The following is a 12,476-nucleotide window of genomic DNA, read 5'->3' as shown; positions in this document are numbered from 1 at the left end:
TGCCTGCCGCAACAGCAGCCTTGAGCAGACACGATGGAGACCGCGGGGCCTACGGGTGCCTCCCACCTGGCCCTTTACAGGAAAAGCTGGTCAATCCCTGCTTCACGCCATGACTGAAACACCCTGCTTCTCACCTCGCATCTTCAGTCTCTCCTGTTCAAACACTTCCCATGAATCCCTGCAGGAAACCTGACTGGCTTCCTATCCATGGCCAAAGGAATGTTAGGATTCAAATAAATAACAGTTGATCATTTTATTCAGCAGATTTACAGAATGCATGCAAATTAGTATTTAGATACATGGAATGCATATAAAGTATGTATAAGGTTATCATTTAAGACTGTTACCAGTTTTCAAAATTGCATCTTACGTTATCTTGTACTACTTTCTCATATCAGAAACTCTTGTTTGAACAACAAGAATAAAAACTTCAATTGCAATTCTGTCCCACTACTGCAATTTTAAACCTCTCTTCTTGCTCAGGAAGGGAAGGTAAACATGAAATTTTTAAGGATGGATGGTTCTTGAGATTTAGTAGAAAGTGTCTTCTACATAACAGGCATTCCGCTTATAGTTGATCAATAAATGGATTTATAAAAATGTATACATACCATTTTGATGTTCGTTATTTTAAAAGACTGCTACAAATAAATATTTTTGCAAAAATGTTAGTAAGCACTCATACTTGCTACTTTAATTTTCATAAAACTAAACAAATTATTAATCTATAATTGGCATATAGGAAATAAATCTATACATAATGCAAACATGTGTCTAATAAAATGTATACATAGGTCTGCTGCAGCGACTCATGCTTGTAATCCCAGGACATAGGGAGGCCCAGGCGGGTGAATTGATTGAGGTCAGGAGGTCAAGACCAGTCTGACCAGTATGGCAACATTACATCTCCACTAAAAATACAAAATTTTCAGCAGGTGTCCTAATGTATGCCTGTAAACCTGGCTACTTTGGAGGCTGAGCCATGGGAATCACTTGAACTCTGGACACAGGGGTGGCAGTGAGCCAAGAACACATGACTGCCTCCAGCCTGGATAAAACTGAGGCTTTGTCTCAAACAAAAAAAGGAAAAAAATACATAAATCAACACACACAGATGAAAAGGTTCTCTTCACTTCTGAAGATGCTAAAAGTTCACAGAATACACTCATCCACAAATTTATGACTTCCCTTGTATGGATTCTTCTTAATACAATGATATTTTAAGCGAAACTGAGAAAAACAGATTGCATGTATCTCTCATTGTTTCCTAAATATATTTTAGTATAATGGAATTAATTGGTAAAGGGCATAAACATTTTTTCAGTGTGGTACTTGCCACATTGTTGATTTAAAAAGTCATCAGCAACTTAAACTTTAAGCAGCAGTGTAAATATCACTGCTCAACATCCTTTAAAACTTTGTAGATAGGAAACAGTATTTCATTCTGCTTTAAATTCATTCTCTTACCAGAAACACTAATTTTTCATATGTGCATAAATCACTTCCAGATCTGAAAAAACTACTTTGCCCAATTTGAGTTCTTCTCATGTTGACTTGAAAGAATTCCCTGTAAAATGAAGATCCACTTCTGATATAATATACACACACACAGTAAGTATTTTACAACTATAATGTCTTTTGTCATGTACAGATTAAATTAAACCTTTGGAATGCTTGCTTAATGTTCTTAGGAAGGTCTTTGTTAACACAAAAATCTATCTGTATGAAGAGGCATTGTTTCCTTCTGTCAGTTTTTCTAAATTTGTATATTTAAATTATTTAATCTAAATTCCATGTGGAACTTGTTTTGTTGGCATAAAAATCTAGCTGGTTTTCTCCACAAAGCAGGCATTTCATCTATAAATGTAATTCATCTTTTCCGATTAGCATAAAGTCTCACCATTACCATGTTATAAATTCTTACATGTATTTGGGTGTTTCTGGAGTTTCTATTCTCTTGAATTCATTTACCTGTCTTTTCAGCTGTTAGCAAATTATCTTTGAAAATTAATAGCATATTTTCAGATCTAGAAAGGCTGGACTTTCTAACTCCATTACAATAATGTTCTTAATCCTATCACAATATTAAAAGACAGCATGTGTATTTCAAATAATGTTAACTTTGATTTATGTAAAATTGATAAAGAGCTCACACCTTAAGAAAAATGAGTTGTCTTATTCAAGAACATAATCTTCCCGCTTCAAAGCTTACTTCTAAGGTCCCTCAGTAAAGAACATATTTACATAGGCATTCATTGATATAAAATACTGGATTTTAGTCCAAATATCCTTAGCCTCTGGGCATTATGGATATTATTTCTTTCATTATGCTTCTTTCTATAAGGTATCTAACATTATCTTTTAAAATCTGTACATTAAAAATAAAACGACTGTATAAGAGTTAACTTTGCTAATGAAATCACTTTAAAATTCTAAGTGCTCTTTAAGAGGAACTATAGGTGAGTCCAAAACCAGCTAAAGAGTTGGGTTTCTTTTGCTGCTCATCAAGATGACCTGGGCCCTCCACCTCCAAGGCATCTATATCACTGGCACTGAGGAGTCTGTCAGGGAAGCCCTGGGGATCAGGACAGCCCACCCTGCACACCTCATTCTTTCCACTCCTCCCTTTGCCTCATTCCCCAAGCCTCCAACCCTGAATAGGGTGCTTCTCCCCACCCGCTCACCTCCTCCTGTGTCCCCCAGCCCTCAGCCCCCATTTCCCAACACCTGTTCTTGCAGGTTTCAGACGGGTACTTTCTCTTCAGCTGGAGGCTCGCTGCAGCTTCCACTCATTCCCCTGGACACAGCTTTATGCATCCTCCCAACATTCTCCTCTGGAGTCTGGAACCAGAGGTCAGTGAAGATACGGTTACTTTAGGAGCTCAGGGGCACCTGGCCCTTCTGGCTTTCCATAGCCACTATCTTTGTGGCCCATTACCAGCTTCAGTGACATCACAACTCACCCTCGCCCTTCCCCCTACTAAGCCCCCACCCAGTACAGCACCAGAAAGGCAGGCACACTGGCCCAAACCTCAGACAGGTACGCTCCAACCTCTCCAACAGTCTCCAACCTCTGAGGAGACTCGGAGCAGAGATGTTAGGCACCAGCATGCATGCACACCTCAACCAGCGACCACCCGCTGCCTTTCGGGGAGGTGAGAATCTGAGCCTGGCGAAAAACTGCCCCTGAGCCACATTCTAGAGGCACGGCATGCAGGGCCCTGTGGGTCAGCAGCCCTCCCTCAGAGCAGATCACTGAGCCTGGCCTGCTCCAGGGCCCACCTGACTTCACCACCCGCTTCTGTGGGTCCTTCTCAACCAGCGCCGAATGCTAGGGGCCCTGGCACTGGGCACTGTGCAGACACTAGGATGAGGCTTAGCACCGGTTCCTGCCCTCCTGCAGGTGATGGGCTGACCTCCTTAATGAGGTGTCCAGCAGCATCTGGCTAAGGGTCCATGCTCCCCATGGTGTGCAGGGTCGGGGTTACTGCTGATGCACACATGCCACCAAGTGTCTAAAGGTATCAGTGTTCCCCAAAAGATCAAATAAACTGACATTTAGGGTCAACGTGGAATTATTAAGGATAGTTTTAATAGAGACATAAAGTCAACCTAAGCAAGGTGGCTTCCCTTAATCTCATAAATCAATCACTAAGGCCACCCCGTGTAAGTCAGAGTTTGAATTCAATCTTTTTTCATGTTCTAGGCCACTGTTCCATTTTATCATCAATAAAGCAACTTCTGAGGAAAATATAACAATACATTCCACCCCTCTTTTGTAACAGTAATCATGTGTTGCAGGAATCACTCTTAATGTTCTCAACTGTGCATTTCAAATAATAAAGGCCCCATCGCCTTTGATTTTCTCGAAATACTGTGGCACACAATAAATATTTCATTCAAATTGGTGGGCCACATGATGGTATATTTAAAATCACTTTAAAATTACAGGTCTTACACATGTGTAATTCCATACACAACTTGGTGACCCGTTAGATTTATGCAATTTTACTGCATATACTTCCATCTTTTACATGTTTTCTTTGGGTCATTTGCCTTGTTAAAAATTACTTGCCAAGTTATAAGGAAAGTATTTCAGCTTAACTTCTCAACGTTAATAGGTGTCCATTCTTCCCATGTTAACATTACACATTTCCCCTGTTTATATCTGAATATTGGCAGTTCTCTCATGCCGTGTTCCAAAAATATGAGATCTTTTTTTGGAACTCAAAACAAATTTTTCCCATTAAAAAGTGAGAAAACAAAAAAACCAAAATGCACAATGGCCACCTGTGTTCCCACACCCATTCACAAAAGCTTGTTTAGCACACTCCATTATCACAGAACATAGCCAAACTGTGCTATGTTCTCTAGAAAAAAAACTATCTTTCTTATTCCAACTGAACATGCCTGAAACACATTTCTCTTCCCTCTCTTCTTCCACAACCTAAGTGGAGAGGCTCCCTGCATTCAGCCCTTCCCTCATTTCCAGCCCTGTGCTTCCTTTCTAGGAACAGAGAATGAAGTATAGTCCGGCAAGAGATAGTCCAGCTATAATAATCAGAGAGGAGACATTGCTCCAGGGACAGAAAAGAGACAAGAGAATCTATAGTGCCACAGTGGCTGTTCACAAGACCCCCCCCACCATGGGGGCAGGCCCTGAGGTGCACCCAGTATTCTAAGAGAGGCAGAAGCTATAGCTGGGAAGTAGGAGCTATAGGATGCTCCTTGGACAGGGTGTGTTCTCATGTAGAAGTCATCACTCATTCATTCACCAGTAAACACTGAGAATATACAGTCTCTTACTAATTACTATATTCAGAAAATAAAACAGGTACATAGAATTTGCAGTCAATGAGGGCAGAACATCACTCAAGTAACTGAAACATTTATTATTAAAAACAGATAAATCAGGAGGAAAGGAAAACAATTCTGTAAGAGGGTGTGTAAACCATCTCTCCTGGATTGAGAGATCTAGGCAAGGTTTGCTACGGATGTGATATTTAAGGTGAAAACTGAAAGATCAGGAAAAGAGGGGATGGGAGAAGAAAGGAGAACACTCTAGGCAGAGGGAACTGGGTGAAAAACACCTCTGGGAAAAAAGACAATATTTTCCAGGGAGAAGAAAGCACAGTCATGGTGAATAGGGCACAGCAAGTGGTAGAGGGTAAACAGAAACAGGCTGTATCATAAACTCATTCTTTACAAGTATTCACTGAGAAGCTACCACAAGCCAGGCACTCTGTGAGGCCCTTGGGATGGAGCAGTACATTAGACAGGCAGGACCATCCTCCCACAGCATTCATAGTGCACAGGAAGGACAGATTAAAAAGCAACCAAGCAAGATAATGTCAAATAATGATGTGCGCATGTGACTGCCACCAGTAAGCTGAATTTCTATGTGAGCAAAGTCCATGCACACAGATTATACCTACCCATGGAGACTTATTTAAATAGTTGTGACACACATCAAGATGCATGCAGGAATTGTTCCCAAAGCTAGATCACATATTTTTTTACAGGCAAGGCACACATGTGTCCATTTTTAGGATGTATATACTAAATAAATGCCAGATAAAAGGAGAATTTAGACCTGTCTATGTCTATATCCCTTAGAACACAAAATGCATTTGAAGTATTTGTTTCTCATTTGACAGGATGGAGAACTGTCACCTATATAGAAATGGGAGAAGAAAGGAGAACATTCTAGGCAGATGAACAGGGTGAAAAACACAATATACTTCAGCCAATGGAGAAGTAAGGGCTGGGAAACATGCCCTGAGATGTGTCATTCACCCCCACCAGCTAACATGCTTGTGTGTTGTCTCCCTACACACACACACACACACACACACACACACACACAGCTTCCTCTAATAAGGCTACTTATTAAGCTGCTAGTGCTCCCACGCCATGCTCTTTCATGCTTCCATGCCTTTGCTTATGCTGTCCACCCCACAGTAAAATCCTCCCATGCTGCCTCTGTAGTTCCTTGGGGTCCTCGCATCTACTTCATGCACCACACCCTGCAGGAAGCTATTGCTTGAGTTGCTTGCTCTTAGCTAGGTTAGTTATTTTTATGAACTCTTTCCTACCACAGCTCTTACCACATAATATTAAACTGCGTGTTCACATGCCTCCCACCATACTGAACTCCCTGGAGAGGAAGCTGCAGCACAGTGTATACAACATAAGAGAGGGGTGCAAAGTGGGTCTAACAAATAAGATGAATTCATCTGGAGTTAATTTTAGTGTAAGGTGTCAGGAAGGGGTCCAGTTTCTGCTTTCTGTACATGGCTAGCCAGTTTTCCCAACAGCATTTATTAAACAGGGAATCCTTTCCCCATTGCTTGTTTTTGTCAGGTTTGTCAAAGATCAGATGGTTGTAGATGTGTGATGTTGCCTTCGAGGCCTCTGTTGTGTTCCATTGGTCTATATCTCTGTTTTGGTACCAGTACCATGGTGTTTTGATTACTGCAGACTTGTAGTATAGTTTGAAGTCTATATAGGTAGAGTGATGCCTCCAGCTTTGTTCTTTTTGCTTAGAATTGACTTGGCTATGTGAGCTCTCTTTTGGTTCTATATGAAGTTTAAGGTGGTTTTTTCCAGTTCTGTGAAGAAAGTTAGTGGGTAGCTTGATGGGGATAGCATTGAATCTGTAAATTACTTTGGGCAGTATGGCCGTTTTCAATATATTGATTCTTCCTAACCATAAGCATGGAATGTTTCTCCATCTGTGTCCTCTCTTATTTCATTGAGCAGTGGTTTGTAGTTTTCCTTGAAGAGGTCCTTTACGTTCCTTGTTAGTTTTATTCCTAGGTATTTTACTCTCTTTGTAGCAATTGTGAATGGCAGTTCATTCTTGATTTGGCTCTCTTCAAGTCTGTTATTGTTGTATAGGAATGCTTGGGATTTTTGCACATTGATTTTGTATCCTGAGACTTTGCTGAAGTTGCTTATGAGTTTCAAGAGATTTTGGGCTGAGACAATGGGGTCGTGAACAGATCAAATCGGCAGCTCAGCAGCTCCCTCTGTGGCTTGTCAGGAATGACCACCAGAAGGGAATGTAGAAGCTGCCTAGCAAAATCTCCTACAGCATCCAAAACAAAATGTCTCCTCAGCATCTATTTACATGTCTCCAATGACAAAAGGAGTATTCCATAAATCATATTGTTAAATAGTCTCCCTGTAACTGAGGTCATCCTTCCTTGGGCCATATGTACCTTTTCATATTTCATTGGACAGTAGTCCATCTTAGCGCACCAAAGAACAAGCGTATCTACTTCCTTCCAACATCTGAAGAGTGACCATGCCTCCCCCTCAACATCTGCATCTCCTTCTTTCAAGGGCACCCTCTTTTGAAGGTCAGTGGTCCTTTTGATCCTTCATTCTTAAAATTAAACTCAGAAAAATGCAGATGCATAGAAAACATTTATATATTTGCTTAAATGAGCAAATATACAAAATCCTTAAAGCAACATTCAAGCTGTGCCTCAGTTTTTAGTATTGATTTTCCTCATTACATCTCCCCTTATAATGTTTTATTCTTCAGAATGAAGGTAGATTTACATTCCATAGAACTCACCTAATTTAAGTGTACAATTCAATGTGTTTTAGTGAATGTACACTGCAGTCCAGGCTTAGAATCCTCCCATCACCCCAAAAGTTCCTTCATCCCAACCACAGTTAGCCTTCTCTCCCATCCCTAGCCCCTGGGCAGCCACAGACCAACTTGCTGTCACTAGTTTTGCCATTTGTCAAAATTTCATATAAATGGGATCATATAAACTAGTCTCTTGTGTCTAGCTTCTTTCACTCAGCATGTGGATTTATGCATTTATCCATGTTGTGGCATGTGGCACATTCCTTGTCACTGTTCAATAGTATTCCACTGCGTGGATGTACCACAGTTCACTCACAGCTGACAAACATTTGGGTTGTTTCCAAGGGGCTATTATGAAAAATTCTGCCATAGGCATTCACAAACAAGTATCTGTGAGGATATGTTTCCATTTATTTTGGAGTAGAATACTAGGTTTAATGTTAAGTTTAACTTTTTAAGAAACTACAAACTGATCCCTCAGCGGCTGCCCCATTTGGTATTCTCATCAGCAGCATGTGAGTGTTCTACTTTCCCACAGCATCACCCACATGTGGTACTGCTGCTCTTTGTGGGTGTGAAGTGGTATCACTGTAGTTTCTATTTGCATTTTGCTAATCATTAATGGTGCTGAGTATATCTTTTCATATGCTTACTTTGCATTTATATATCCTTTTTGAAAAAAGGGATCTATTCAAGTCTTTTGCCCCTTTGCTTATTGGGTTGCTTATTTAGTTCTTTAAATATCCTGGGTACAATCCTTTATCAGATATGTATTTTGCAAGTATTTTATCATAGTCTGTGGCTTGTTTTTGCAGAAAAAAATAAGAAAAACTCAAGTCAAACAGTAAAATATATATGGCTATAAACTAAAATAGAAAATACATTGAAAAGAGATTAAAATATACACCTTTCAGCCGAGCATGGTGGCTCATGCCTGTAATTCCAGCACTTTGGGAGGCCGAGGTGGGAGATCACCTGAGGTCAGGAGTTCCAGACCAACTGGACCAACATGGTGAAACCACATCTCTACTAAAATACAAAGTTAGCCGGGCATGGTGGCAGGTGCCTGTAATCCCAGCTAGTTGGGAGGCTGAGGCAGGAGAATTGCTTGAACCTGGGAGGCGGAAGTTGCAGCGAGTCGTGATCACACTGTTGCACCCCAGCCTAGGCAACAGAGCAAGACCCCATCTCAAAAAATAAACAAAAAACACACTTTCCAAATTATCCACCTGCTATTTATTGCCAATACAAGCAATTCATCCATATGGCAATTCTTACCCACCCTAATCTGCTCCATCAATAGTCAAATTCCATCATGGATACTCTATTCTAAATATCAGCAGCACATAAACAAGTAGCATTTTTTCCCCGAATACTTACTGTAAAAGAGTAGTATTAATTTTATACAACCATATGTCTCTAGAGCAGCACCATCCAGTATCATTTTCTGCAATGACAGAAGTGTCTCTATTTACACTGTCCAATGTAGCTGCTAGCCACATGTGGCTAGTGTGCACCTGAAATGTGGCTGGTGTGTCTAAGAAAACAATTTTTTATTTTTTTTTGGAGACAGGGCCTCACTCCTGTTGCCCAGCTGGGTGTGCAGTGGCATGATGACAGCTCACTGCAGCCTCGACCTCTGGGATCTAGGGATCCTCCCACCCCACATTATTATTATTATTATTATTTATTTTTTTTTAGAGACGAGGTCTCACTGTTTTGCCCAGGCTGGTCTCAAACTCCTGGGGCTCAAGTGATACTCCCACCTTGGCCTCCGAAAGTGCTAGGATTACAGGTATCAGCCACTGTGCCCAGCCTGAATTTTAAATTTTAATTAACTTAAATTTATAGTCACACGTGGTTAGGAGCTATCATAATGAACAGTGTAGGTCTAAATATAAAGTTAACTTCATGGAGTGCAATTGCCTTTCAGAAAAAGAAATAATTTCCTATTGCTAAACAAGAATTTACTAGCCTTCCAACTGAAAATCATGATATTACTTTTGCTTTAGCCAGTAATACGTAAATCCCCCACTTTCAGTAATCTAATCTAAACCTGATTAACAACTTTTTCATCAGGTACTAATTGTACTATCACTTTGAAGCTGTTATCTGCACAAGATTTTAAAAACAGGGTAATAATGGTATAAAAATTGCTTCCTCTGAAACACCATCAATATATTCTTTCTTCTCTTGTACATATTAAAATCAAAATACCAAAAACTTGTGTTGGTTTACAGAAAAGTCAGTACAGGCAGTGTCAATGGAAAGTGAGAAGACGGCACATTACAACAGATGGGGTGACTAACAGTGCCAGTAAGAAAATCTGTAGGTATAATTCTTCATGCAAAACTCTCACATAGTGTTTCAGAATTCAGAAATATGGTGCATATGTCATGTATCACAGCTCAGATACTGCAGAATACTCCAGTAGGGTCTGCTGGTATACTCTGTCCCTGGGTTTTCTACCAAGTACATTTACCCATCTCTATTCCCAAATTTACATCTCTGGTCCAGCAACCTCGTTCCTACTACATGATTCCTTAGCTACCTGTAACCTATTGTAAGTCTCACAGATACCTTAAAGTCAGCCTTCACTTAATCAGCAAAAATTGAGTGTCTACTACATACCAAGCACTGTTTAGGGGCTATATATTTACCACCTTGAAATGCTCTATTCCCTGAGCAAGCTCCCTACTTTCGGGGTTCCCTACCTCAGAAAACAGTGCATCCATCGACCCTATTGTTCAAGCCAGAAACACAGGAGTCCTCCTTGACACCTTATTTCCCATCTGTACTTGCCTAGCAATCACTCAGTCCTTCTAAATCTCTCTCCAGTCTACGAACTTCACTCCATCTCTCCACTGCCATCACCTGCAGACTAAGCCAGCGGTTCTCAACAGGAGGCAATTTAGCTCCTCCAAAGGACAAACAAAAATAACCAGAAACATTAATGGTTGTCACAATTCAAAGGGTTCTGTTAGCATCTACTGGCTATAAGTTAGAAATGCAACTTAACGTCCTATGATGCACAGGTTCGTCCTAAATGTCAAAGAATGATCCATCCCAAAATATCAACAGTGCTGAGATTAAACACCTCTGCTTCAAGCAAAAAGAAGAATGATACATACCAATGATTTTATTTTTGTATTTATGGCAATTCTTCTTTAAAAAGTTATCACAATTCAGAATTATTTTAATGTAATAAAATTCGATTCTGATCCAATTCTATCAAAGTGAAATACATATTTCTATGTGAACAAAGTGAACACTTACTTGTATAGGTTCTCCACTCCTATTAGGATTATGATACAGTAGGAAATTCCACTTGGTACAAGAAAATGTAAGGCATGCCTATGAAAAGAAAGAACACTATTAGAAGAGAGATACCCAGTCAAACATCAAGTTGAGATGACTTAGGCTAAAAAATATGTGTAAGAGCTTTCACAAATAAAAAAAAATAAAACCTTCAAAGCCTAAAAGTCTGTGAACACCCAAAAAAGGGGTCCTATACCATAGACTCCAGAAGATCTGGGAAAAACAAAAAGCCCTAAAGCCATGCACAGCACTCCACAGCCCTGTCTTTTGGCTGCATGGAAGCTGTGTGGATTATGTGTCTCAAGGATTACACCTTTCTTCATAACTCAAGGCACAAAGATAAAAGCAAGCAGTGATTAGTATGAATTTTGGAATAGCCCCGACAGAACATCAGTTGTTCTCCCAAACTAATTTCTCCAATACCAGCCTTGCACTCTGCCTTTACCATTTTAACAACGACTCACAAAACAAAGTACTAAATATTAGAATTTACTACCAAAAAAAGTATACTCTATTCTCAACACGATGGCTTAAGTCAAATAAACTTGTTTTTATAAATCTAGTCATTCATTAATTTGCTATGATGTATCTACAAAACAGTCTGCCTAACAGAATATTTTCTAATATTTAAATATTCTAAAAATTCACCATTAAATGAGAGAACTAATTTCTCTACCCATTTCACAGAATTCAGGCAAAACCTGGTTAGGATGCCTCTGATTAAAATAGATCAGAACTATCCCTGAGATTGTGTGTGTGTGTGTGTGTGTGTGTGTGTGTATCTGCGCATGTGCATACAGACACACACACACATATGCACACATACACTCTCAACTTTCCCCTTTGGTGACATGAACAATGTACAATAAAATTTTCAAATCATTATGTACAATTTACAATATTATAAGAATGTTAACCTATGATTAAAATTATTTAATTTTTTTATTTTTCCCATTTATTTTATTGCATTTTAGGTTTTTGGGGTACATGTGAAGAACACGTAAGACTGTTGCATAGGTACACACGTGGCAGTGTGATTTTCTGCCTTCCTCCCCATCACCTACCTCTGGCATCTCTCCCCTTGCTATCTCTCCCCAGCTCCCCACCCCACAACGTCCCTCCCCTATTTCCCCCCACTGAATTATTTCTAAATTTAATCCTTATGGAATAACTGGCACCTTCGATGTGGAAAATTTAAACTTTTGAATACATTTTTCCATAGAAATATTATAAATCAGTAATAGGCTCCAAAGCAGGGCAGCAGAAGAAACTTATTTGATCTATTGTACAGAATAGGTCAGTCTGTCTGTCTTCCCCCCGACACACACATATGTACACACACACACTGAGAACGTAACATTGGCCTAGAGTACTATCAATCAGAGGGCTTTGAGGAAGTAGAAAAAGCTAAATGAGTATAAATGGAAACAAAAGACAGCTTAAAACACAGAATTAAAATACACTTTTCAAAACTATGATCCGCCTTCTATTTATTGTCAACACTATCAGTTCACCAACAGCCCTCATGTGAAAATGCTGACAAGGACTGCTAGAT

General features: G+C 39.7%; 1 long non-coding RNA gene across 2 annotated transcripts; it reads right to left on the bottom strand.

Moving 5' to 3' along the window:
- Window positions 1-235: 235 nt before the first annotated feature.
- LOC116546246 lies at window positions 236-10,991 on the bottom strand. 2 transcript variants are annotated; one of them, XR_004266642.1, is made up of 4 exons: window positions 10,880-10,991; window positions 3,417-3,515; window positions 2,728-2,841; window positions 236-1,567 (listed from the first exon to the last, which is right to left on the bottom strand). It is a non-coding gene; the product is annotated as an uncharacterized LOC116546246 (long non-coding RNA). The 2 variants fall into 2 exon arrangements; XR_004266643.1 differs by lacking the exon at window positions 3,417-3,515 and having other exon boundaries at window positions 10,880-10,989.
- Window positions 10,992-12,476: the final 1,485 nt, after the last annotated feature.

The sequence above is a fragment of the Sapajus apella genome, unplaced genomic scaffold, assembly GCF_009761245.1.
Source record: "Sapajus apella isolate SASKATOON/1434 unplaced genomic scaffold, GSC_monkey_1.0 scaffold718, whole genome shotgun sequence".
Taxonomy (NCBI): Eukaryota; Metazoa; Chordata; class Mammalia; order Primates; family Cebidae; genus Sapajus; species Sapajus apella.
The sequence above is the reverse complement of the archived record's forward strand: the minus strand, read 5'-3'. Positions and strand labels throughout refer to the sequence as shown.